The sequence below is a fragment of the Podarcis filfolensis genome (genome assembly GCF_964270895.1).
Source record: "Podarcis filfolensis genome assembly, chromosome: 1".
NCBI classification, from domain to species: domain Eukaryota; kingdom Metazoa; phylum Chordata; class Lepidosauria; order Squamata; family Lacertidae; genus Podarcis; species Podarcis filfolensis.
Window position 1 is genome coordinate 14816742 of NC_139604.1, and position 22701 is coordinate 14839442.

Below are 22701 nucleotides of genomic sequence, written 5' to 3' on the forward strand. Positions count from 1 at the left end.
GGGGTGGGCGGGTTTAATAAAAACTGATATCGTTCCAGCCTAATTCAATCAGTGCGGGCGTAGAATTTCAAGCAGGGTTTACTGTTCTGTGACACATTAGACATCTTGGTTGGATACACTGGGGTTGCCATTTTAGGGGTGAAGCTTATTTTTTGCAGATGTCTTCACTGAGGGGTCTTAAAAATATAATTTTGGGTGTCAGGGACTCAAATCTGCTAGTTTTTTGTGATTGGAGAACATTTAGCTTGGTAAGTCTACGTCTGATGAAGAACCAAAGGATTTTAATTCTACCTTCTGAAAATGTCAGATAATCCTAAATAATAATAATAATAATAATAATAATAATAATAATAATAATATAATATAACTGCAAGTACTTGACAATCATTTTTAATTAATTCTACGTAATTTTACACACATTTTGCACACTCACCAATCAAAACCAAATTATATTCAGTTAACCAAACTACCTTTTCAATTTCCCAGTGATGTCACAACTTTTTAGCACCCCTCATTTTTGGAATTTGAAAACTGAAAAATTCAGCACGTCTATTTATTTTGGGTTTTCTAGGCTTCTTTATTCTCTATGTGTACTATGTGGAGCGGTTGCATCGGGTCCTGGGGGTGAAGGCACCTTGGTCCCCCCAAAGTTTTCAAAGAGGGGGCTCAGCACCCTCAATAACCAGCGGCGACTTCACAATGTCACATGGCGTTGTGAGTGGGATGTCTTTGCTGCAACCCTAATCCCACATATCTGAGTGTAAGCCCCATTGAATTCAATAGGGCTCACTTCTGAGTAGATGGGGTTAAGACTGCAATGTGAGTCTCGTTGAAAGCAATGGCAGAGGACTTAGTTCCAAGTTCTGGTAACTCAGTGCTGTCAATTTCAGTCAGTTTCAGTTGTGACTAACATCTGCTGGGTGGTATCTCTAAAGTGGATGACATCCACAGGTCTTTAAATGACTAGGAGCCCTGGCACATCATTCACTATGACGCCCTGTTGAAAGAGACTGAACCAACATTGTGAGCCGTCTCCTAAGATATATACTGCCATTGGCACCTGTTTAAATTGCCAAGGAAAAAGTTACGTTTTTTACTGTAAGGCAAGTGTCAGTAAAATAGCCCCTCGGGGACCTGGTGGGAATGAAGCATACTTTTCAGAAAATGAAAGATTTCCATCCTTGCACATTGGGAGGAGATAAAGAACAAGGTTCAAACTGAGCTTTCTGCATCAGCCGCTTGCAACTCGAAGCTTGCCAAGATTATCACTTTGTCAAAACGGCAGAGACTACAGCACTTCGCCATAAGACAAGTAGGCTGTTACGCTACTTGGGAAAATGAGAAGCAAATAAAAGAATGAGATTCATATTCGATTTTGAAAAAGGACAGAGAGAAAAATTAATTTGACTCAATGAACAAGAACGCTCACAAAACTAACCACCCTAGAAGAGAAAACAATAATCAATGATAATCCAGCAGATCCCTATTACCCCAGCTTTATTTATTTAACCCTCCTATTTATTAAATTATTCCTTTCCCAGCTGAGAAATGAAGAATGACTCCTTCCACATATTCTCACCTGTTAGGTGAGGAAGAGGGAGCAAGTGTCAGAATGGAGAACTGGGACTCATTAGCAGCAGAGGCAACGGGGTATACGAACTTTGGTAATCTTTGGTAGTACAGTCATACCTCATGTTATGTTTGCTTCAGGTTGAGCATTTTCAGGTTGCATCCCGCAGGTTTTGCCACTCGTGCATGCGCAGATGCGCAAAATGAAGTCACACACATGCGCAGAAGCAGCGAAACGCGACCTGCGCGTGCGCAGATGTGGGTTGTGTTCTTTTCAGGTTGTGAACGGGCCTCTGGAACAGATCCCGTTCACAACCAGAGGTACCACTGTATGTCACCCTGAGTTAAAATTTGGTGCCTCCAAAGGAATCTTCTCAGTGATGGATCTTCTCAATTAATTTGCACCCCCTTGGCTTGACACCCCATGAGGGAGAACTGCCCACACTGCCCTAAATCTAGCACTATTGGATGGATGAACCTGGTTGATACCATTTCTTGCAGGGAAAGGAGGGGTGGACAACAAAGAGAGGGAAGTATCTCTGATCCTACCCACTGCCATTTCTGGCATGGTCCACGGCTGGCCAATTACTGCAGCGTGAAATGTTCCCAATTACACCCATCTTTGGAAGTGGAACCTATCTTACAGCACCCACTCCAGTTTTCCATAATGAGGTGTGCAAAATAGAACTGTCATGTTCGGTCCATTTTTAATTCCTTGCTTTGACATGGAAGTACGTGCAATGTCGGAAATGTCAGGGAAATATGGCTAACCTGGCCCAACAACAACACCCCGTGCATGCGCATGCGCATGCACACACACACACACACACACAAGCCACACTGGCAACCAGCTGAACACAACCCACAGAGCATTGGACGCTCCGACCCCTCGCAAATGCCAATCAAGATAAGTAAATATATAAATAAAGGGTCTACCCACGTGATGCTGACACAAATCCCCACACTAACACTTTGCAATAGAAGTATAGAACAATACCCCATCTCTTCCCCCTCTTCCGTTCCCTCCTTTCTCCCCAACCGTAAGATGTCCATGACATTAAATGTCTCACACTGAACATTAACAGATACTGTGAAAAAAAGACTTGATAAACTGAAAGTGGAGGCACTATATATACTTTGTTTATTTTGCAACACAAGGAAATCTTCAATACAAACTTTATTAAAGAAAAAAGAAATATTTGGGATAAGAACATATGCTATTTGACAGTTATTGCCTAAGCACCAGTTTCTTGGGTGGGGTGGGATATTTCGTTATTTACCTGTATGGTGTTGCTGTGAGTTGAAAGACTTTAGTAAAAAAGTAATAAAAATAAAATTAAAAAATACAGCAAAACAAAAAGAGAGAGAAAAGCATTCATTGGAACGCTAGTTATGTTTGATGGCACATAATACTTGCACTTGTCATTAAAATACCGCAATGACCACTTACTGGACTTCACAATGCCAGTGTGGTGTAGTGGTTAAGAGCGGTGGACTCATAATCTGGGGAACCGGATTCGCATCTCCACTCCTCCACATGCAGCTGCTGGGTGACCTTGGTCTAGTCACATTTCTCTGAAGTGTCTCAGCCTCACTCACCTCACAGAGTGTTTGTTGTGGGGGAGGAGGGGAAAGGAGATTGTTAGCCGCTTTGAGACTCCTTAGGGTAGTGATAAAGCGGGATATCAAATCCAAACTCCTCCTCCTCCTCTTCCTCTTCTTCCACAATGCTCCACTGCGCTATACCATTTTCCAGGCCATTGTCGCGTCTCCTCGGCTGCTGCAGAGGCTCATGGGTTCCCGCCAGTCCAGCTCATTCAAACTGGCCAATCTGTGGCGGCCTAAGGGGCATGGCTTGGTGAGCGGACCTGAGGGCAGCAGGCTTCACTCAGGTCCACTCTCCATATATCTATTCTGGCCATCGCTGCACTTAGCAGCCCTGCACTATCACACAATGACATTTCAAACTGGCCAGGTAGCAACAATTCGGCCATCTAAGCACTGACAATAGCTACGTTTGTGTTCCCCTCGTGAATCTGCAAAAATTGGTGATGGTTTCATGTCAGTAAGCATGATTATTGTCTTGAAGACAATACCTCCTTGCATATCTATCTATACAGAATCTGATGCACATTTTTTCCTGGAGGGAATAGCCATCATGGCAGCTGGCTAATGTGTTTCACAGTCGCCTGCCATTCAGTAAGTAAGTGAGGTTATCAAGTACTCATTTGCTTTCCTTTGACTGTGAGGAACCCCTGGGCTTCCACAAATGTAAATTTAATTTACTTCTGACATGCCATTAAAAACAAGGAAGAAATGAAAGAATATGTGAATTGAGCTTCAGACTTTGCAAATATCCCTTTTTATTAGTTAATTTTCACAGGCGATTACTATACAGTTTTGTGTTTTTTTTAAGGCTCTTGTTTCCTTACCGTTGGCACATTTCCTTTGCAGTGAGAGAAATGTGGGGTGTTTCAAGAGGTGAACATCTACATTTATCACTCTGGTTTCCCAATTTGTCCTCTGAGGGCGACTGCTGTAAGTGTGAGGCCTGTAAGGTTTACCTTTTGTCCTTGCTGAGAGAGAAACAAATTACTAAATTACTCTTCAGGTTTCCCCTGCTTTGTTAGGTCTCCTGTGTAACATGAATGGCTATGTCACAGGGTAGATAAAAGGAAATACTTCTTCAGGCACTGTATGGTTAAACTATGAAAGGAAGGAATCAGTGATAGTTACCAACAGGGATGGCTTTCAAAGCGGATTTTTCAAAGTGGATTAGACAAAATCATGGACCAGAAGGCCACCAACAGCTACTATTCATTGGCTTCATCCAGCAGTCTTGCCTTATGTTATTACCAATATCTGCACTACAAAATTATAGTTGTCCTTATGCATATAGGTGTCAGGCGGTTGAGAAACCAACCCCCACAGCAGGTTGTGAGAAATGGACAAGACAAGGAAAAGTCCTTACCATCTGCTTTTCTTAAATATTCACAGAGAGAGGATTGGGAATGCAGCCTCTCTGAATAATCATAATATATAACAAGATGAAAGATGAACAAATATTTTTAAATAATTCCAGTGGCACCTTAAAGAGCAACTAAATATAAGCTTTCAAGGTATGAGCTTTCGTGTGTAATACACACTTTGTCAGATACTCTGAAGCAGAGGCCGCTTCAGCCTTATAACTGTTGATGACCGTTATGGCAGTTGGTTCCACAAATTAGCTTCAGTATGTATGGGACATGACTCCAATATCTCTATTCAGACAAGATCTCTCCATAGTTTTTAGTTTGGTATTTATTAAAACTAAAATTCTTAAAACTAAAAACTATGGAGAGACCTGGTCTGAATAGAGATATTGGAGTCATGTCCCCTTATACATACTAAAACTAATTTTGGTCATCTATCCGTTTAAAAATCCCTTCCCCTTCCCTGTGGAACCAACTGCCATAACAGTCATGAACAGTTATAAGGTTGAAGCGACCTCTGCTTCAGAGTATCTGACAAAGTGTGTATTACACATGAAAGCTCATACCTTGAAAGCTTAGATTTAGTTGATCTTTAAGGTACCACTGGAATTATTTAAAAATATTTTTTCATCTTTCATCTTGTTATTTATTATGACTGTGACAGATCAACACGGCTAGCCCCCTGAATCTCTGAATAATGACATTGTCCCAAGGAAATCTCCAACCCCCTTTCTCCCACCTCCTCATTCGTCAACAGCACCACTCCCTTTACGGTTTCGGCTTAGCGCCATCTGTCTCCAAGCTCTTTGCTCTCCTACTTTTAAGGCTCGCCGGGTTCTGGGAGATGGTGGGTCTGGAATGCTTTCCTGCTCCGGCTCTGCCTCCTCTCCCATTTTTTCACAACTGCCCCCCTCATCTGCCTCTGAGCTGTGACCTCCCCCCACCCCCTGTTGTAAATCTATGCTGTCTTCCTCTTCATCCTCCCTGGAAGGGTCAGGATGGAGAGGCGGTCTCCACCATTCCTCCTCTGCCCAGAGCCTGACAATAGGGCAGGTGTAGGGAATATTTCTGCCTTCAGAAATTGCTCAGCTACAACTTCCATCATTCCTGGACATTTTATGTAGGTACAGCCACGCAGAGTTTGTGTAGATGTATATGTGTGGGTGGGTGGGGAAAGCATCTATCATTTTTCTTTCTTTTGCAAAAACCACATCACAAGCTTGTTATAAACCGACTAGCCATTAGATCTATCAGTTGCTTGTTACAAACTGATTATCTCTATTCTATTCAGATACATTTTCTCCTAGGCTGCCATAGAACATTTTCTTCTTTTTTTTTTGAATTATTTTTTATTCATTTTACAATACAAAAATATAAAAACACATAACACGATTTCTCACAAATACATTTTTTGGAGTTCCCTCAGCTCTTCTGCAAATCCTCCGTTTTAGTCCTTCTTCCGCATTTCTTAATCTAATATTGCCTTTTATTAAAAACCTCCCTCTTATTCCCTTTTTTACAATATTTCTAATATTATTTTCACAGAGCCTCTTGCAAACCTACAAACGTTAATTGTTCATCGCAAATACTTTTCAAATAGTCTACAAATTTACTCCAGTCTTCAGTGAATCTGTGGTCTCATAGGCCTCGGATCCTTCCTGTTAGTTTATCAAGTTCTGCGTATTCCATTAACTTCATTCTCCATTCTTCCATCGATGGTAATTCTTCTTGTTTCCATTTTTGGGCTAGCAGTATCCTTGCTGCTGTTACTGCGTATAAAAAAAGCTTATAATCTTTTCTGTTTATTTCATTTCCTACCATTCCTAACAAAAGTGCCTCCGGTTTCTTAACAAATGTATATTTCAACATTTTTTTCAATTCGTTATATATCATTTCCCAGAAGCCTTTCACCTTCTTACACTCCCACCACATATGATAAAAAGTCCCTTCCTTTTCTTTACATTTCCAACATTTATTACACACTTTATACATTCTTGCTAACTTCACTGGTGTTATATACCATCTATATGCCATTTTCATAACATTTTCTTTTAACGCAGTACAGGCCGTAAATTTTAACCTTTCGTTCCATAGTTTTATCCATTCACATAACTGCCATAGAACATTTTCAGTGAGAAAAATGTGCTTGTCATTTTTGCTGGCTGTTAACTGGTTTTTCAATGAAACCATGGCTTCTGGCTTCTCTTTCTGGGTGCACGAGATCCCAGCCAACCAGGGATCACAGAGTTTGATGATAACACTGTGCTATGTAGCCAATCAGAGTCAACCTTCTGACAATATTGCAAAGCCAGTTTATAAGATAATGCTCCGTGCCCTCACTCTAAATGGGCAAGTACATTTGATCAATTTTGCAGTCTTCCCTGAGCCCAAAAAAGAATGAAAGTGGGGTGCTTCTTCTGTAAAACATTTCTCAAAAAGTGTCTCTCAGTGTTAAACTCAGTGTAAAACCAGCATTTTTTTTCCAGCTTGTGTTTACATTTCATTATTTTACTTTGCTTATAGGTTAGTCGCTTCACCTTCCTGCTAATGATTTGATAGATTAGTTTCTCCCCTGGTGATTATTATTTAATCCTTTCATTCACATTAAGCGTTCAGTAAGGAAGATTGTTATTCTTTTTTCAGGGCAGGGAGTGGAAATTATCCGTAAGAGACAATTTCTGTGGCAAAACAGGTGGGAGTTGTTTACCTTTTCCTTTTTCTCCAGATCAGGCTGTAACATCCTGGAGACAAATGATCACTTTGCTTACAGAATAAACTTGCATAATTTCAACCAGCTATAAAAACACTCAGGAATCTATTTTGTACTTGCGACTTGACTGAGTCTTTATGAATCACCTTGCCTTCATTTAGATGCTTGTTAGTTTCTTTGCAGAGCTCAACTCATGTAGCTTCATTATAAAAAGTAGAATAGCAAATGACTCCCTAAGCAAGGCAATCTTACTCAGAGGTAAGCCTCACTGAGTTCAATGGAACTTGTTCTCATATAAGATTGCTGACTTTTGCTGGTAGTTGGGTGGATTTTTTCTCCTCCTTCCCCCGCACCATCTCCAAATTTCTTTTGGGGGGTTGAGGAACCCCCAGAACAGTTTTATAGAGTGCAGGGGGGAAGGAGGACACAAGAAATTCTACTTGCACAAGCAGTTACTTAGATTACTTTGGATACAGTTAGTGCTATTTTCCTAGGAAAAGAGGTGCCAAAACTCACCAGGAGCACCCTCTTGTTCTCTTGTAATAATAATAATAATAATAATAATAATAATAATAATAATAATAATAATAATTTATTATTTATACCCCGCCCATCTGGCTGGGTCCCCCCAGCCACTCTGGGCGGCTTCCAACAAAACACTAAAATACAATAACCTATTAAACATTAAAAGCTTCCCTAAACAGGGCTGCCTTTAGATGGCTTCTAAAAGTTTGGTAGTTATTTTTCTCTTTGACAACTGGTGGGAGGGCGTTCCACAGGGCGGGTGCCACTACCGAGAAGGCCCTCTGCCTGGTTCCCTGTAACTTGGCTTCTCGCAGTGAGGGGACCGCCAGAAGGCCCTTGGCGCTGGACCTCAGTGTCCGGGCAGAACGATGGAGGTGGAAACGCTCCTTCAGGTATACTGGACCGAGGCCATTTAGGGCTTTAAAGGTCAGCACCAACAGTGAATTGTGCTCGGAAACGTACTGGGAGCCAGTGTAGGTCTTTCAAGACCGGTGTTATATGGTCTCGGCAGCCGCTCCCAGTCACCAGTCCAGCTGCCACATTCTGGATTAGTTGTAGTTTCTGGGTCACCTTCAAACGTAGCCCCAAATAGAGCACATTGCAGTAGTCCAAGCGAGAGATAACCAGAGCATGCACCACTCTGGCGAGACAGTCCGCGGGCAGGTAGGGTCTCAGCCTGCGTACTAGGTGGAGCTGATAAACAGCTGCCCTGGACACAGAATTGACCTGTGCCTCCATGGACAGCTGTGAGTCCAGAATGACTCCCAGGCTGCGCACCTGGTCCTTCAGGGGCAATGGCAATGGCACCCACATGAGAGAACTGAATTCCAGCCAGTTCTGGCTGGAAAAAAAGCTCTGGATACAGTCCTTTGCTTCCTCCATCTTTCCCAGTGACATTCGTTGATATGAATGTAGTTCAAGGAAGGGGAAATCTGAATCCACATCTCGTTGACTGATGGGAATTTAAAAAGGGATATGTGCATGCAACCCTAACTGTTGGTTAGGGAGATTCAAGTCCAGCTTCTACGCCCCCTATAGTCCCCTGCTATGAAGCTAGAAAGTAAAGGCCCTCACTTCTCCCCACTTCTCTCTCTCCCCCAACCTTACAATGCCTATGACAGCGGTGTCTCAGATCGAATGTAACCGACTCTATGAATTGAAAACAGAGACATTATATGTATCTTTGTTATCCATGCACATCTTTCGATATAACCAATTTGTTTATTAAAAAGGTTAAGCCCTTGGAATCCAGCTACAGTCTTACCTTGATTCTCGAATGTCTTGGTACTCGCAAGTTTTGGCTCCTGAACGCCGGTAACCCAGAAGTAAGTGTTCCAGTTTGGGAATGTTTTTTGGAAGCCGAACATCCGGCGCAGCTTCCGCTTGAGTGCAGGAAGCTCCTGCAGCCCATAGGAAGTTGCGCCTTGGTTTGTGAACAGTTTCAGGAGTTGAACGTGTGAGGAGAACCTGAGCTTACAGGGTTAAACAGCTCAGAGTGTACGCCCTGCCTACTAAGGGGAGGGGGGAGATTATTCGTCATTTCCGAGAGTCTCCAGCCTTTGTTCTTTTTCTCTACTTTCGGTTTTGAGGCGAGAGGACGTGTTTTCACGACGCTGTTCGCTGTGATAGACAATGGATAGTCTGCTGTAAATAAAAACTGCTTTTAGCTGCTAAGATTCTGAGTGGACTTTATTTAAGCACACTGAAGAAAGCACTTGAGTTTCCAGCTTTCTCTTACCGCTGCTCATCTCTGCGTTTGCTCAGAGCCTTTGGAATGTGGCCTTTGAAGTCCGGAGGCCTGGCCGGTAACTGCACAGCCGAAGCGGGCTGGACGCCAAGGCTTATCTGAGCAATAAATATTCTTCAGAATGGATTAAGTTCAAGAACCAAGGTACCACTGAACTTGGTTCCCTCAGGGTAAGGCTGAAGGGTACCTAACAGTTTTCCTTTCTGAGCTTCTCTCATGTGACTTTTTCCGCACTGGTCTCCCTAACGTGCTGTCTCTCTCTTGCTGCACCTCTTCCTTCTGAGAGCCAGCATGGTGTAGTGATTAAGAGCTGTAGTCTCGTAATCTGGTGAACCAGGTTCGATTCCCCGCTCTTCCACATGCAGCTGCTGAGTGACCTTGGGCTAGTCACACTTCTCTGAAGTCTCTCAGCCCCACTCACCTCACAGAGTGTTTGTTGTGGGGGAGGAAGGGAAAGGAGAATGTTAGCCACTTTGAGACTCCTTCGGGTAGTGATAAAGCGGGATATCAAATCCAAACTCCTCCTCTTCTTCTTCTTCTTCTTCTTCTTCTTCTTCTGCTTCTGCTTCTGCTTCTGCTTCTGCTTCTGCTTCTTCTTCTTCTCTCATTTGCTTCAAGCAGACGCAGCCACTGTAGTGTTCTGAACCTATTCTCCATTCCCTGTGGGGCCTGCTGCCCAACCTTTTATGCTGGAGCCATGAGTATAGGCCCATCCACCTAGACCAGCTGTTGCCATGGCACCCTCTTTTTGGCATGCTCACCTCTGCATCCGAGCCATCAGTGAGGCAGTGCAGCAACCATGTGTAACTGTCATGTTTTCATTTCTGTGTGAATTAAAGGAGAAGGGGGCGACAGAGGACGAGATGGTTGGACAGTGTTCTCGAAGCTACCATCGCTTCTCGGCCTTTTGGCTAAGATCAAGTGCGAAGCTACCAGCATGAGTTTGACCAAACTGCAGGAGGCAGTGGAAGACAGGAGGGCCTGGCGTGCTCTGGTCTATGGGGTCACGAAGAGTCGGATAAGACTAAACAACTAAACAACAACAACAAGGAAAAGTGGGACATTCCACGATCAAATCAGAAACCATGATGGCTTCTCTAAATCAGGGACATCCCTGGAAAATAGGGACACTTGGAGGGTCTGCTATCTTGCCCTCTGCTTCTCCTGTGTCATGAGAGAGATCTTGCAGGACCTATATGTAAAAGCAGTAATCGGGTGGGATGATCCAAAAGTAGAGTGCTTTTCACAAATACATTTTCTGTTTTCCTTTTCCCTTCCTCTTCGTTGATTTATTCATTGCCTTCTAAACAACCATCTCAAGGTGATCAACACTGAAGATACATAAAAACAGTCAACTTCTAATATGAAAGTACTTGAAAAAAACAAGGAAGTTTTCAGGCGTACAATTAAGGCAGTGTGAACCTTCGGTGCAGTATATTTTATGGTTTAACTTATTCACTAATTAGGAGTAATCTTCTGATCTTCAGGCACCATGCAGATAAAAAGCAGGCGTCACACAGCTTGCAACTATTTGTACGGAATTGTGAGGTTCCCTCCCTGCTTTTTTCCTTTAGTTTTATCAAGGCTGCATTTTCAAAGGATTCTGATGGGAACGTTAGATGAAGCAAAAAGAAAGAAAGTCTCTCCCCCCCCCCCCATATCTGAAAGGCTGTTTAACTATGCATAAATTCAAGGGGGAGAAAAATAACACATAGTTTTTCCAGTCTAATAATTTAGATTCAACTAAAAGTTCCATGAAATGATACACAATTGTTTCTGTTCTCCGTCATTCTTTTATTCTCTCTCTCTCTCTCTCTCTCTCTCTCTCTCTGTCTCACAAACACATACAGCTGAATTGATTTGAGTAATGATTTGCAATGAAAATGCAACTAGCTTTTATCAGGTCTCTCCCAACCCATTAGCTGGAACTGGGGTCACTCCATACCAATGAAGAAGTCTCTTGTAGCTTTCTTCTGAAAGAAGGAAGCAGTTGCTCCTGACCATGTGGCCTGTTTTGGCTATTAGATTGGAGGGAGCTTGCCTATGCAGTCATACGTTGGATCCAGAACCCCCTGGAACGCGAATGTTTTGGCTCCTGAACGCCACAAACCCGGAAGCGATTGTTCCTGTCTGCAAACATTCTTTTGGAACCCGAATGTCCGGCGGGGCTTCCGTGGCTTCTGATTGGCTGCAGGATCTTCCTGCAGCCAATCAGAAGCTGCAATTTGGTTTTTGAACGTTTTGGAAGTCGAATGGACTTCCAGAACAGATTCCATTCAACTTACAAGGTATGACTGTAAGAGCTTGCTCTCTGCCCCTGGAGTTTTCCTTGCTTGTTATATTTTACTAGCTATGACTTTTGATCAATTCCTTTCTCAAGTCTTACAGCCCCCTGTAAGCTCAGTCCACCCACTTTTAAAGTTTCAGTTGCCTGCTTGAATGAGTCTGGCAGCAAGTGGTAGTTTCATCCTATTGATGCTTCCCCAGAATGCCACCCAACATTTCTCAAAAAACATAATAAAACATAAAATGTTTTTTATTAAAAGAAACCTTCCCTATACAGGGCTGCCTTCAGATGACTTCTATAGTTTGTGTAGTTACTTATTTCCTTGGCTGTGGGGTCGCATAACTCCATACCCTCCAACATTTTTCTGGTGAAAATAGGGATGTCCTAAGGGAAAGCAGGACATTGTGGGGTCAAATCAGAAACTGGGATGGCTTCTGCAAATCTGGGACTGTCCCTGGAAAATAGGGACACTTGGAGGGTCTGAGTTGAGCTCTCCTGTACATTCAGAAGCACACAGTCCCAGGCCAGCAGGAAAGTGTACATACATAGGGATTATCCCCTTTTTCTAAAGCGGAGCAAGAGATTTTTGTCTCCTGATTCTCCCACCTCAGTAAAACAACCACACCTGGCCATCGCGAAGCTAAATGCTCATTGTGAATAACTGTCAGATTATGCATCTGTATCAAATGGTTTAAAGAACCCTGCCTGGCTTGATACAAGTTTCCTGATCGCTCTCTTGTGGGTGATTACTTTGATTAAACACCTTTCCCTTCATTTTTATTGCTTTTTAATGTTGATTTTGCAAAACATTTTTTAATTATACAGAGGGCGAACTTTTCCTTGGGTACCCAAAACTCGGGTGGAAACATCTGCAGAGGTGGATAATATGGCATGAACTCTCGTGTGATCTCCCTGGCTGGCTATTTCCTTCCATAGTGTAAACACCTATCTTTTGATATTAAATCCTTAACCATTCACTTAACCATTCACTGAACCTTTCTCCTGCCATGCAGCCACATTAAAAGAACAACAACAAAAAGCTTCAGGATTAAGGCATTTTGGGGAGAGATAAACCTATGATTCACTTTAGTTGGAGTGTGCCCAAAAATGTCATCATTTTTTACATGATAAAGTAAAGGTAAAGGTAAAGGTACCCCTGCCCGTACGGGCCAGTCGTGTCCGACTCTAGGGTTGTGCGCCCATCTCACTTAAGAGGCCGGGGGCCAGCGCTGTCCGGAGACACTTCCTGGTCACGTGGCCAGCGTGACGAAGCTGCTCTGGCGAGCCAGCACCAGCGCAGCACACGGAAACGCCGTTTACCTTCCCGCTATAAAGCGGTACCTATTTATCTACTTGCACTTAGGGGTGCTTTCGAACTGCTAGGTGGGCAGGAGCTGGGACCGAAAGACGGGAGCTCACCCCGCTGCGGGGATTCGAACTGCTGACCATACGATCGGCAAGCCCTAGGCACTGAGGTTTTACCCACAGCGCCACCCGCGTCCCTTTTTTACATGATATGCAAACATAAAGTCAATGGGCATGATTCACTTGAGCCCTTCTAGGCTACAATTGCATAAAAGGTAAAGGGACCCCTGACCATTAGGTCCAGTCGTGACCAACTCTGGGGTTGCGGTGCTCATCTCGCTTTATTGGCCAAAGGAGCCGGCGTACAGCTTGCGGGTCATGTGGCCAGCATGACTAAGCCACTTCTGGCGCAACCAGAGCAGCTCAGGGAAATGCCATTTACCTTTCCGCCGGAGCGGTACCTATTTATCTACTTGCACTTTTACATGCTTTTGAACTGCTAGGTTGGCAGGAGCAGGACCGAGCAATGGGAGCTCACCCCGTCATGGGGATTCGAACCGCTAACCTTCTGATCGGCAAGTCCTAGGCTCTGTGGTTTAACCCACAGCGCCACCCACATACCCAATCCTAATAACATTATTGTAGTAGACATCGGCCATGACAAATCTGAATCAAAAATAAATGCAAGCAAAAGGGGTGTCACGATCACAAATAATGATCTCTATTTCGATCACTGCATCTCCCTTACAGTTCACTGCTATATTGTCTTGGGTCTTCTTTCTGATCTTTTTGGCCGCCAAAGCAAAAGGGGTGACTTTACATTGCTAAGAAGCCATAGGACCTTTTCTGCCGGGGAGAGACATCTTTCCTGTATGGATGCTAAGGTGAGTAATTGCTTCTTGGGTCCAATGTATCATGGACAATATAATAAATAGTGCAATATGTATTCTACGTGCAGTTGCCCACATATACAGAGTCTGTCTTCATGGTACCCTGTTATATCGTCCATCTAGAAGGGCGGAGGACATAGCTTGAAAATGCAGCTCAATCACAGTGAATCTAAGTAAGGCTGGCCAGAAATTCAGCAGGTAACTGGCTCTAAAATGGACCGTTTGGGGGAACGTGGGTGGTGCTGTGGTCTAAACCACAGAGCCTAGGGCTTGCTGATCAGAAGGTCGGCGGTTCGAGTCCCCGCGACGGGGTGAGCTCTTGCCAACCTAGCAGTTCAAAAGCATCAAAAGGCAAGTAGATAAATAGGTACCGTTCTGGTGGGAAGGTAAACGGCGTTTCCGTGCACTGCTCTGGTTTGCCAGAAGCGGCTTAGTCATGTTGGCCACATGACCCAGAAGCTGTACGCTGGCTCCCTCGGCCAGTAAAGCGAGATGAGCACCGCAACCCCAGAGTCGTCCGTGACTGGACCTAACGGTCAGGGGTACCTTTACCTTTACCTTTAGATCATGTAGTGATTCTGTCCAGTGGCACCAATCCCTTGATTGGCATTTGTCTGTGGATATCATCGTCTCTAGTTTATGGAAATAATAAAGTTCAACTTACGTTGGGTGTTAGATTTCCACCATTGGTTGTTCACCAATTCCGCATATACCCACTTAACCTGAACTCAACAGAACTGACTTCTGAATAGATACATATATATATATAGGATTGTGCTGTTATGGGTACAGACTAAGTACATTTACATAGGAGTAAGCTGCATCAAACATTGATATTTAATGGCAAGTAAATGTGTAGGGATGGGATGAGAAATTTGTTTGGTTCTCTTGTTGTTAAATTTATATACTGCTTAACTGCTAAATTTTCACATGTTTTAGAGAAAACTTATCTCATACTTACTGAAACAATACCAGACCCAAAATGCAGCTAAGCTTTGAAATTCCCACTTCTCCAAATACATTTCCAACAAAAAATGTGTGTAGAAATCGATATATTAGGGTAAATAGTGAATAAAATTTCCATACTTTCGTAAAAACCTTAGAACATGCATTATAAAGGGAAATTGCTTGCAAAAATACATGCAACTTTGCGTACAAAGTTGTGCAAGTTAGAAACACATTCTAAAACTCTGGCAAATGCTTGTGATGACTCTTTTTAAAAAATAAAATGCAGACTGGTGGTGAACAGAATTTAAGATTGGAAAAACAAGAAAAAAATACAGGATCTGAAATTGACATATTTGTGCAGTCCAATCAACACTACAGAAGATTTTATGGCACACCATATTTATTTCAAATGGGATGTGGGTGGCACTGTGGTCTAAACCGCTGAGCCTCTTGGGCTTGCCGATCAGAAGGTCAGCGGTTCAAATCCCCGCAACAGGGTGAGCTCCTGTTGCTCTGTCCCAGCTTCTGCCTACCTAGCAGTTTGAAAGCACACTGGTGCAAGTAGATAAATAGGTACCGCTGCAGCGGGAAGGTAAACAGTGTTTCCACGCGCTCTGGTTTCCATCACGGTGTTCCTTTGCACCAGAAGTGGTTTAGTCATGCTGGCCACATGACCCGGAAAAGCTGTCTGTGGACAAACACTGACTCCCTCGGCCTGAAAGTGAGATGAGCGCCACAACTCCATAGCCGCCTTTGACTGGACTTAACTGTCCAGGGGTCCTTTACATTTATTTATTTATTTAAGTGTATGCCTAACCTCCTAGTAAGATTATTGAAATTTAAAACTGGATTCCGTCCACTTTTTCCAGGATCACTGCTTTGGTGTCCTCCAAATAAACTCTTTGCCTTTCAAAGTCATTGGGCTTTAAAGAGACATTCTCTTCTACTTCCTTTAAAAAAGAAAAAGAAACTAATTATCTCCCTTCTCCAGAGTACCTGTTTCCACACACCCCTTCAAATATAGTCCTCCCCTTCCTTTCAGTGATTGCACTGCACTCATTTCCACCGACTGTTCAAGGAGCTTTCGTAAATGAGGTTAATAACCTCCTTGCCCCTCATATGATTTTTGAGACTTGGGAATCTTAATTTTTCTTTAAATGTGGCATGTAATGTGCTGGGAAAGTGTTTCAAATTCAAATGACAATCTCCCTATAAACGTTCACATATATCCTCAGGGGTGCTATTTCATTGTTTCATGTTTAGGGAAGGCCAAGGCTATTCTGGCAAATGGACAAAATACACAATAAATGCCTATTATTGGCTACATTTAAGAGATGAGCAGTGTAATGCTGTGTGCATCTACTCAGAAGTAAGACCCATTGACTGACTCCCAGGTAAGTGTGAATAGGATTGGTGCCCTCTAAACCCCTTTGGCTTATTTTAATATTCTTGTTCTGTAGACTAGTTTGTTTCTTATTGTATTTTATGTCAATTAATTTCAAAAAAAATATATATAAAAAACTCCATTCACTTCAATGACACTCACTTTTCAACAGACATGCATTTAATAATAATAATAATAATAATAATAATAATAATAATAATAATCTATTATTTATACCCCACCCATCTGGCTGGGTTTCCCAAGCCACTCTGGGCGGCTCGCAACAGAATATTAAAAATACGACAAAAAATTGAACATTAAAAATTCCCTAAACAGGGCTGCCTTCAGATGTCTTCTAAAATTCAGATAGTTGTTAATTTCCTAGACATCTGATGGGAGGGCGTTCCACAGGGCAGGCGCCACCACCAAGAAGGCCCTCTGCCTGGTTCTCTGTAACCTCACTATTTACAGTGAGGGAATTGCCAGAAGGCCCTCTGAGCTGGACCTCAGTGTCCGGGCTGAATGATTGGAGACGCTCCTTCAGGTATAAATTGTGAGATAAACAGCCAAAAAGCAGAGTCTCAATGAATCACTGAAATACACGAATGCCAGAGGGGTGTGCGGACCCATTACCTTCTCTGCCACCCCCTACACATACTGTTTTAGAAGATTTTGAAAGGGATGGGAGTCAGGGGGTGTGGATTTGTGCCCCAGAATCAGGGATAAACATTCTTCTTTCGTAATAAGCAGTCAAGGCTATGCCAAACCTATTGGAAAATTATCCCACAGAAGGCAGCAATAGCTTATATAGGACACCTAGAAACAAAACACAGTCGTACCTTGGTTCTCGAACGTTTTGATTCCTGAACGCCAAAAACCCGGAAGTAAGTGTTCCGGTTTTCAAATGTTCTTTGGAAGCCGAACGTCCAACGCGGCTTCCGCAGCTTCTGCAGCTTCCGCTTGAGTGCAGGAAGCTCCTGCAGCCAATCAGAAGCCATGCCTTGGTTTCTGAACAGTTCCAGGAGTCAAACTGACTCCTGGAACAGATTAAGTTTGACAACCAAGATACAGTCATACCTCGGGTTAAAGATGCTTTGGGTTAAATCTTTTCAGGTTGCGTCCTGCGGCGACCCGGAAGTACCGGAAAGGGTTACTTCCGGGTTTTGCCGCTCATGCAGGCACAAACATTCAAAATGACATATTGCGCATGCGCAGAAGTGGTGACTCACGACCCGCACACCTGCAGATGCACAGACGTGGGTTGCATTCTGCTCATGTTGCAAACGGGGCTACGGAACGGATCCCGATCACAACCAGAGGTACCACTGTTTCACCCAAAGAACTCAAAATATCACCAAAACAATTCCTTTTGAAGTCTAGGGGCTATGTGAATCATTGATATAAATATAAGAGTCCAGATTGCGGGGTGTCAGGGAACTGCCATTGACTCAGGGGTGAGAGGGGAAAGGCCAGATGGATTACAGAGAGCCCCCAAAGAAGCAGCACCTCCTCAGCGGAGGAGAGTAACCACGCCTCCAGCGGAGAGGAGCTGCAGGGCTCGGGGGAGGCGAGGCAGTGCCAGGACACCATGCCTGGGCAAAGCAGGGAGGAGAGAGGTCCTCCATTACCCACGCCCTCCTTGCACAGTAGGCTTCCGCGCAGAGAGGGGAAGCGCAGACTGGGCGTCAAGAAACTACTCTGCTGGGGAAGGTTTAAGGACTGCCCACTCTCAGATTCTGCCAGTGAATGAGCGAGCCACGGAATAGTGGCGCTCTGCATGGTGAAGGTTTCTTTGGCACCAATAACAGCGCTTTACAGCCGACCAGGAAGGCATTTGCCTGATTGCTCTCGAGCAACCCCCTGATACCCTTGCACGGGGGATGCAATGGATGGCTGCTGTTATGTCCCTCTGTGACATTAGAAATTATTACAAGATTCGGAAGGGTGATGGTGATTTGTATACTGAAATAGAACATTCATTTCCCACTCTGCTGCTCACTTGCTCCCTCCTGGGTCCTTCGATAACCCCATAAGCATACTGATCTGCTGATCAGCCCCAGGGTAACTTTTAGTCAGTGCCTAGCTCTACATCGCTTCATGGTTCCGGCCCAGAAATGTTGCCATTTTTCATCTTTATGTTCATCTTTATTTTTCATCTGACACTTGGAGCAAGGTCCTTTTTCTAAAATGCAGTTGCCTTTGACCATTAGACTGTAGCCTGGATAATATAACTACTTGAAAGTTAATCGCAGTCCTGCTATAGCTTTGCTCAGGAGTCCTGAATAACCTTGATCCTGTCTTGAATTCTTCATGGGAGGAGGAAAGTGAAGCGAGTTTGGAAAATGTCAGAGTATTCTCAACACATTTCACCAAGGTGGCCTTCAGGAGCCTCTTAATTCTACGTTTTCTACCCATGATATGTGGCAGTGTAGGAATGAGCTTCTGTGAGCGTCTCCACCCCCATCGTTCTGCCTGGACACTGAGGTCCAGCTCCGAGGGCCTTCTGGTGGTTCCCTCCCTGCGAGAAGTGAGGTTACAGAGAACCAGTCAGAGGGCCTTCTCGGTGGTGGCACCCGCTCTGTAGAACGTCAAGGAAATAAACAACTATCTGACTTTTAGAAGGCATCTGAAGGCAGCCCTGTTTAGGGAAGTTTTTGATGTTTGATGTTTTATTCTGTTTTTAATCTGTTGGGAGCCACCCAGAGTGGCTGGGGAAACCCAGCTGGATGGGCAGGGTATAAATAATAAATTATTATAATAATATTATTATTATTACTAGGAAGTGCTCGTTCCACTGTCAACAGGCAGGACAGCCACAATTGCCCCAGTGCAGTGGCAGCAGGGAAGAGAAAGAAAAGAAATACTTCAGTCTGTTTTCTCCATACTCGAGGTTATACCCTAAAACAATGCATTTCATTCCAGGCTTTGAGTTCTGGCCAAATTCACTACACTTCCAGTCTGATATTAAATTCAAGCAAACGTCATGATCTTCTTAAAAGTGTGAAGGAGGAATTTCTGCTTCCATCATCCATAAGATACACACAGTGGGAGACTGAAAGGATTCCCTCTGCACTTCATAAAGGAACTCAACATGAATATGGAAGGAAGCCATGTTTTTGAAACCCCTGCTTTCTTCTTAATCCTTTAAAAAGCTTTATAGTATTTTATTATTATTATAATAACAACCGAAAACTATACTGAATAATAACTTAATTATCACCTAGTTTTATGTTTGCAATGTGACTAAATGTCTAAAGACTACCATGCTGTTCTCCGAATTGTTCAGGGCCCTGTTGTTTTGTTAATATTTATGTAACACACTTTAAAAAGTGAGGCCTTTAATTCTGGCAAGTGGTGAATACAGGATATAAAATTTATCCCCTCAAGGTGTCAACCAGTCTACTTTATTAGCTTCTTTAAAAAAAAAAATTGTTGACTTAAAAATTGGAATGGCGGGGGGGGGAATGCTATTAGAAGGAATCAAATTTATGAATCCAATTTATTCAGATGTGCGACACGGAAAAGCATATAAATGACATTTATTGCTTAGGTAATTACTCATTTTTATTGAATGGCAGCATAATTACTTGAACAAAGTCGTATGTTCAGTAATGTATGCACCAAATGTTACAGCTGCCCTTGGCTACAGTAACTTTACTCTCCCCCCCCCCCTTCACGGATTTCTGCATGGTATACTCAGCCCTCGTTAAAGGATTCTCTGTTAAAACCAATTGTAGTGGCAGTTAGACTTCAGCGGCTGTTCTTTGAACAACTTCATGCTCCACGACACCCAACCACAATTATTTCCAACCAGCGTTGTATTCAATTTCATTAGCCTGGTTAGGAAGGGCAACATTCAGCTAAGGAATCCGCTGGCTGAGAAACAAAATTCTAATTATGTTGAAAAGCACATCTCGTCTTGTTTAGTTTTCTACAAAAGAATAGTCCACCATTAAAAAAAGAAAGAAGATCCAAAAGAATTCAGATATCTATGCTGAAATTTTTAAAAAGGCATTTTTTAATTGGAATGGGAATATTTTGGCCACCTAACAAGGCCAGTTTCTGAATCAGTCTTCTTAAACCAGGACATCCCTGTCTGGGAATTCAAATTTACAGTCTGGGCTTGTGTTGAAGGGTTTTCTCCCTAAAGCAGAGGCTCTGGCTTAATTTAGGGTTGTCATACGTCTGGAATTTTCTGGACATAGCCGGTATTCAACCTCCTTAAGCAGCGTGCAGGCAGAAATTGCTGAAATGTCCAGGAAAATCTGGATGCATGGCAGCCATGTTGGTAGTGCAGATTTGGGCGATTTCCATTAAAAATAGCTTAAAAACTCATTTTTGGGTTGAGATTTCACCAAGAAAGCTCAACAACCTTTTTGTCTGGATTATCACTTTTGGAAATATGGCAAACTTAGCTTAATTTGAACTAGTAGAGGGTTTAGTTTGTGTAGGATAAAAATCTTGACCTTTGGAAACATCTAAGTTTCAAACAGACTAGACCCATTGAAATGAATGTACATAATGTAACCATGTACATTCATTTCAATGGGTCTGTTCTTTGTAAAACTTAGTTGAATGCCACCACTTTTTCAGAATGAGGATGCAAGGGGTTTTTTCCGTTCTTGTCTGCATTTGTCACACGCAGATCTTTTTCTGTTCCTCTGCATTTCATCTCCTGCCAATAACTGCATTATTCATCTCCCTGCCCACTGTGGTGAAATGATATAGCCATTACATTATTCCTTTTTTTTTAATAAAATATTTGTTGAGATTTTCAAAAAGTTTAAAGAAAAACAAAAAACAAAAAAGAACAAAAAACAGACATATAACTTTCAATCACATATTTCCTTGACTTCCCCACATCTCCCCTTCTTGTATTCCAATTCATTTTTTAATTCAACAAGTTCCTATCCCCAAATTTTACCTTATTATGTTTAAATCCTTTTACTTAACCAATTTTAACATAAACCTCAATCTTTATACATCAAAACTTATTCTTAATACCTTTTTCTAAAGTCAACCCCAATTCCATTTCACGAATTCCCCATTTTAATCTAAGTAACAAAACAAAATATTTACAAGAAAAAACCAAATATATTTGTACCGCCTTTGGATACCCAAAACCCCACTCCCCGCCTTTCCCGGTTTCAATCTCCAACCGATGTCCATCAATCCATCTGGTGTCAGCCTGGTGACCTCACGTCCGAGGCCCTTAAATCTCTCTCCTTTCCTCTCTGCCGGTTTTTTTGATAGTCCTTTATGATAAACACCAAATCTCGGAGAAGCTCTGTCCCAATAAGGTCCATGTTTCTTCCTGCCAGGCCTCCATATTTAGAATTGTAATCCAAGTCTTGTTTTTTACTTCTTTTAAGTCCAGGAGTCCCAAAAACTCCTGCTTCCACTTTAGTCAGGTTTGTCTTTTCCTTTGAATCCATCTTTACAGGCCTTTGGCCTGCCAGGCCTCCATATTTAGAATTGTAATCCAAATCTTGTTTTTTACTTCTTTTAAGTCCAAGTGTCTCAGAAACTCCTGCTTCCACTTTAATCAGGTTTGTCTTTTCCTTTATATCCATCTTTGCAGGCCTTTGGCTCTCTTTAATCCTCTGCTGCATTGTAGCTCCTCCTTCCTTTCCCTCTAAATTATCATGTGTATCTTCTCCCACTTTTTCAAGTTTCTCAAATTTCTTTTCTTGTTCAGCTGCAAGAGTTTTTAGCTCAGATGCAAAGTCTTTTTGTTCTGGTACAAAGGCTTGAGTCAGGTCCCTTCCAATTTCCGCAAGTTTATTTGCTTTTTCATTCAATGTTGTAGCATTTCTAGCCAAAACAATGCTTTGTTCTTGAAATTTTCCCAGACGAAGAAAGATTTTCTCCAGTTCCATCTGTATTTTTCCACTTACAGCCATTCTGTAATGTCCCAGAGCCCCCTCTAGGGGAGTACTGGTTACTTAGTATTCCTTCCAGTTCTAATCCAAAAGTCCTTTATTTTCCTTTGTTTTCGACAATTTGTTGCCTAAATGTAACAAATATAGCCAGCCAAGGCAATAGAAACAAAGTTCTCTCTCTTTTTTTTTTCCTCTCAGCTTTGACAGCTAGTTTGACAGCTGTCAAAGTCTTCTATATCTCTTCAACAGGCTCCCTCACAGATCGCTCCCGGGTCCTGGGGGGGGGGGTAGCAATTCCACTCTCAAAGTTAACTCTTATCCTCCAGCACATTCACTTATATTGCCAAAACGTGAAATTAATTACTTTTAACTTCTCACGAAGAAGACGTTCTTTTCAACTTTAGTTATCTAGTCCTTGCTTTAAAATGTTTACAAAAGGGGGAGACGGACTTCCTCTTTGCGCCTTCCCCGCTCGTGCCGAA

At 42.7% G+C, this 22701-nt stretch overlaps 2 long non-coding RNA genes across 2 annotated transcripts in view; one reads left to right on the forward strand and one right to left on the reverse strand.

Annotated features, from left to right (window-relative positions):
- The window catches only part of LOC310743573, a 540147-nt gene that overhangs the window by 450185 nt on the left and 67261 nt on the right, over window positions 1-22701 (reverse strand). The window lies entirely within an intron of this gene.
- Window positions 5574-20791, forward strand: LOC310743556. The gene is made up of 3 exons (XR_014539096.1): window positions 5574-5661; window positions 7185-7233; window positions 19260-20791. It is a non-coding gene; the product is annotated as an uncharacterized lncRNA (long non-coding RNA).